Below are 6,000 nucleotides of genomic sequence, written 5' to 3'. Positions count from 1 at the left end.
ACCTCTTGGAAGGACAAGCTTTTTTCATGATGGCAGACTAGGCTGTGAATAAGAGCAGGGTCAACATCAGACTTTGGCTCTTCAAATTTGGAAAGTCTCATTGCCAATTTGAAAACTTCGTTAATGACATTTAAAAGCCATTCAACTGCATATTCTCCGACTTTGTATTTGTTGTCCATAAATCTCAAGTTGTCAAGAGAATCAAAGATGCTTGCGGCTTGGGATAATATCCCTGTTGAGGATTCAGGGTAGGAAAGCCTGTCAAGGATGTCTTGCAATTCATTGGCTATGAAAGCCTGTCGGGATTCAATTATCACACTGCCAAAAATATGATGAATGGAGGCCTTTATCGCCTCAGAAATTGTTGGACGTTTGTCATACAATGGCTCAGCCATGGGATCTCCAGATATCGTATGTGAGTGCTCAATTCCAACAATGACAAGCTTCCTCTTTTCACCTGAGTGAGGGAGTTCATTTGGAACTTCATGTGTTGTCGCATGGTCATTTCTTGAGTTTCACCAGGAAAGTCATCAGAAGGCTCATTCCCTCTCTCATCAAAGGTAGTGTCCTCTGAGAAAGTATCAGTGTCTCGCGATACGGGATCTTCCATGGTATTAAATTCTCCGTATCGTGCCCGTTTTGAGCTCTCTTTAGCCTTGCTGGGGGAATGGCGTTTACAGGTCTCATCTTGTTTCCTGGCTTTTTCCTTTTTCTTGGGAGAATGGCGAGGTCTATAAGTTGGGCTTCTTTCGTCTGTCCCTAAAGGCATGCTTTCTTGTTCAATAAACTCTCTTAGGTTTGTTACAATAAAGACGTTATTCTGATTAGTGATACGAGTCCTGTTTAAAGTTTCAAAGATGTTCCACACAGATAGTTTCAGATATGGTGCGCAGGATTTCATCCACCACCTGCAATACCACTATGTACATTGTCCCAGACGAGTAGATCGTGGGATATAGAAGCATGATGTGGTATTTTTCCTGAGAAGTGACTTATGTGCTTTTGCTAAGTCTTCAAAATTGCATAAGTGTCGTCTACAAAAGATTAAATTGAGCTCATTCAAAGGGACGCCTAAATCGAATTGGCGAGCAAATCTGTTTGGGAAGTATGGCTCTAAGCGAGTAACGTTGCCTACTCTCTCAGATAAATTTCCATCATCCATTAGAGTGTAACCATCTTTGGTATAATAGCTGAGTGGACGAAATTTTATGGACTGTTCAGTTCTAAAAATTACTCTGGCTGGAGTGATGTCAAAGGCATTGGCCTCAATACCGGCATACCGAACTAAGAGTGGTTTATCCCCAACATCACTGTCCGGTCGAGATTTGTACAACTGTGGAAAGTATTCGGCCAACCAACTGAGTACATAATGAATCGGAAAACAAGCGTTCGAAGATCTGGGACCTCTTGGGTTGGTTGCAACCTCTCCAAGCCCATAATAAATATAACCTAAAACAGTTGGTGCAAGTGAAAATTTCACTCCATGTGCCATTTTGCATACCATGCAAAAGGTCTCAGGCTTGATCTTGTAGTTTTTACAAGGGAAAAAAAATCGACTTAGCCAAAATGCTAGGAAAGCAGCCAGACTTCCTTCTTTTGAAATGTTTAAGTCAATTAGTGAGGGTTCACCTTTTGTGCCTGGATATTTTCGTGGTTTCCCTTTATATTGAGGCTCATATATCCTCTTACCTCGATAGAAGTGATCAATCCACTGATTCACAAAAATGGAATTTCTCTTATAAGCAATGCACAGTTGCGAATGAATCCTCAGAAATTCTAAGACTGTGTCAAGATATTCCTCTTGATATTGAAGGGCTTTGTTTCAAGGAAGATATTCTTCATAAGGAATACCAAGGATTGGTAGACCTCCAATAACTTTCAGGTCATATAGGGATATGCCTAATTCACCTGCTCCATAATGCAATGTGTTTGTTTGAGACCCCCATAGTTCACAGAACGCTCTCCATGTGTAGGAACAGAAGTCATAGGGGTAACGAGAAATGGCTACAGCTCCATATATACCTACTTGACGTAGTTTACCCTCAAAATTTCTAAGTATCATTTTTGTCCACTCCATTACACCAAACATAAAGACGGCTCGACCTGGGAAGTTGAAATCAGTATTCCAATCTTTCTTTTCTTTGAGCATTCTGTGTAAAGCCGGGTAAAAGTTCTCGTTGAGTTTTACCGACAGATCTCCGTTTCGGTTGTTGTCTACCTTTTCTAGGGAAAAGGCATCGAATGGGGATCCAAAAATCTGGCGAAGTGTGAGAATTTCTTCGTCATTATACGGATTAAACTCAAGATAACCAGAATTCACATTGGTGATGCTGACCCATGTCACTTGATTCTCTGGTGGAATGTCAATCTCGATAGAACACAAAGGTGTGGATCTTTTGTATTCTGGACCATCGAAAAATGTCTTGCCATTGTCGTTTAGTGCACGTTGTGTGCCTTGAAAACTATGGGCGTCCATTGCCTGGAATCATGAAATGATAAGTTAGCCAAAGTATATCAAGCATCGCACATGCAAAGTTGTTCCACGCACAATGCTTGAGGCGTCAACTGTTGAAATAAAAAAAAATCTCACCTTTGAAATTTGAAATGAGTGAGGATTATCCCACGTGAGAAGCTTCCAAAAGGTATTAAAGTCCTAAAAAAACAAAAAAAATATTAGAGAGAAGAGATAAACAGATAAATAGATGGAGATAACTCATTTGAATTTAAACTAAAGTGATCATCAACACTTTGAAGTTTAAATTGGATTTTATCTCTATCTCATCTGTGGCCTCTAGTGTGGCCTATAAAAGGGGCATTCATGCTTTGAAAAAGAAAAAGGAGGAATCAAGTTAACAAAAGGCTGAACGAACAGAGAGAAAAGGAAGGCATTTCTTTTTCAGAAATTCAAAGGTGCTGCAAAGAGTTAGTCCAAGGTATAACTCTTGTATGAGGATAAAAGATTTTCTCTTTGAAGGTTACAGTTTTTCCCATCATATTTCTCAAAGCCTTCTTTCATTTTTGGTCGTTGATTTAATAGCAGCGAGCCTTTGGGTTGGGTGGTGCCCATGGGCACTATGAACTCAATGCTAGGCTGCTATTTTTTGGTAGTGGCCATGGTTACTACAGTCCAAATCGGTATACGTGCGGCACCACAAATGACCATTCCAAAGGGTAACTTATGGATTCTAAATGAATCTGTTGGGTTCTTCTTTGGATTCTAAGCGAATCCATTGGGATCTCCTTTGAATTCTAAGCGAATCCATTAAGAATATGTGATCGAGTCATTACTGTTCTTTTCTGAAAATACACAAAAATGGGCGAGAATCAAGAATCACCTGCAAAAGAAAAATGGGGTCAAGCCGTGTAAAGAAAAAATAAGCAAAGATGGGTTTCTCCCAACGGCGAAGTAAAAAAGGGAAAAGAACACTGACCTTTTAAGGATTCTCGTCTAAATCCTTTGTTTTTTCCTTCTCTGTTAAAACATGATACCAAATCAGATGTTGGTTCAAACAAAAAAAAAAAGTTGCTGCAAATAAAAAATATATATATACGAACATAAAAAAAAAAAAGACCTTCAAGTCTTGTTTGTATGAAAGCCAAAGATGATGCAGAGGGGAACGAGGGACTCTTGACCTGTAGTAAGAGAGGATAAGGCAAGAGAAAAAAAAAAAAAAAATTGGCAGCACCTAGAGAAGCAAATCAACTGAAGAGTGTTCTTTCTTTTCTTTTCCTTCACTGCCAAATAAAATATCAGTTTGGTGTTTGGAAAATATAAAGGGGCCAAACAAAAAAAAAAAGTATTATTTTCTTTTTTATGACAACGACAATGCGAAAAGAAAATAGTCTGATACCTTGGCGTCACGTGTAACGACCCGACCCAAAGTTGACTTTTACAACTAAGAGAATTTCGTCTTTGACCTTGGATCCGTTTGATAGATCTCGAGCCTACGAGTTCGTAGACACGCGGCACGCGTCAATCGGAGCTACAGTTTGAAAGATACGAGCATTTGAAGGGAAGGGCAATTTTGTAATTTGGTAGGAGTGGGTTTTAAATACCCAAAGTCCAAAAATTTCTGGACATTCTCTCTCCTCTCTCCCCGATCCTCTCCCTCTCCCGCGCGTCTCTCCCTCTCTCACTCTCGCCGATCTGCCACCGGCGCGTGGCGGCGCGTCCGGCGGCGGATGGGCTGGGTTTTCGGCCTACCAGCCTCGCCGTCCCTCCCTCTTCCTCCCCCTGGCCGCCGATCACCCACCTGAGCCACCATCGTGACGGATCGACGCGAAGACCGAGAGAGGCTCTCGCCGGCGATCTCCTTTTTTCGGCGACGACGGGACGCCGGACCACCTGGGTTCTCTTCCCCAGGCCCCGGCGAGTCTAGCCATGTCCTTCCCTAGCTCCGACGACCCCTCACGGTGGCAGATCGAGAAATTTCAAGCCGGCGGCTTCTCCGGCTAGTTCGAGCTTTTCCGGCGAGATTTGGCCCTCGATCCAGTTATGAGAAATGATCCTCTAGGTATGGGCTTTCTTTTCCCCTTGTTCTTGCGTGTCAATTTTGAGAATTTGGAGATTGAAAATTTTAGGGCTTGTACCCATTTCGGGTTTACCTTGAATTGAGCATATTTGAATGAATGCTGAGTTGATTTTGGTCCAATTGAAGTGCCTAGGTTGATTGGGGTTGATTTTAGTTGAAAAACCAATTTTTTTTAAGGATCTGTCGCCGCTGCCACCACTGCCTCCGCCACTTGTGGCCGCGGGTCAGCGGTTATTTGTCTCTGTTTGCCCAAATTGAACTTCTAGGAAACCCTCGGAGGTTGTTTGGAAAATTCTGTGAAATTTCTGTATATATTGAAGTTGGTTGTCTGGTCCCTAACAGGTACACGGGCTCGGGGAATCTCATTCTCGATGCCGTTATGCTGCCGGATTTGGTATCCGAGTAGTGTAACTGTGAATGTTGCTTTACGTTAGGAAGACTAAGGGTAGGATTTGAATCATGAGAAATAATTGATGAGGATTTGAGGTTAAGGAAATAATTTGGAATTTTAGAGTTTGTCCTGAGGATAATTGTTGAATTAGGAAAGAAATGTTTATTGTCGAAGTAAATAAATGATGATTAGGCGATTATTATACCGATTTGATCGAATTGAGTATTGAGAAAGTATTTGTATGATTTGAGTGACAAACAAGTGAAGGGTCGTGAGTAGGAGTCAATCTCGGAAAGGTTTCGGTGTAATTCGGAGTAAACAGTGAGTGGATTTTGTTTATGATTGATTATTTATACAATGATGATTAAGACGTTGTGATTTGAGGAGAGACACCTCATTTTGATGAGTGGGTTTGATAAGGAGAATTTTAGAAAAGAATATTTAAAGACTGCGCTGTGTAAATGCACGTGTTGACCGGTCGAGCCTGCCTGTGTAAAATGCACGGGATTGTGGCCAGGATACGAGCCTGCTCGTTCAGAGAGACCCCTCCGTACGAGATTGTGGCCAGGATACGAGCCTGCTCGTTCGGAGAGACCCCTCCGTACGAGATTGTGGCCAGGATACGAGCCTGCTTGTGCGGGCGACCCCTCCGTACGAGATTGTGGCCAGGATACGAGCCTGCTCGTTCGGAGAGACCCCTCCGTATGAGATTGTGGCCAGGATACGAGCCTGCTTGTGCGGAGCGACCCCTCCGTACGAGATTGTGGCCAGGATACGAGCCTGCTCGTTCGGAGAGACCCCTCCGTACGAGATTGTGGCCAGGATACGAGCCTGCTCGTCGAAGAGACCCCTCCGTACGAGATTGTGGCCAGGATACGAGTCTGCTCTTACAGAATGACCTCTATGTGCGAGATTATGGCTAGGATTTGAGCCTGCCCGAGTGCGGGATTGTGGCCAGGACATTTCTACAGTACAGGTACGAGAATGATGTGAGTTTTAAGAATAAGTGTTTTGAGATATCAGATTTCAAGGATAAATTCAGTTCAGAGTTTGATTTACGGTTGAGGGGATGTAAAA

The sequence above is a fragment of the Dryas octopetala genome, chromosome 1 (assembly GCF_963921425.1).
Source record: "Dryas octopetala chromosome 1, drDryOcto1.1, whole genome shotgun sequence".
NCBI lineage: Eukaryota > Viridiplantae > Streptophyta > Magnoliopsida > Rosales > Rosaceae > Dryas > Dryas octopetala.
The sequence above is the reverse complement of the archived record's forward strand: the minus strand, read 5'-3'. Positions refer to the sequence as shown.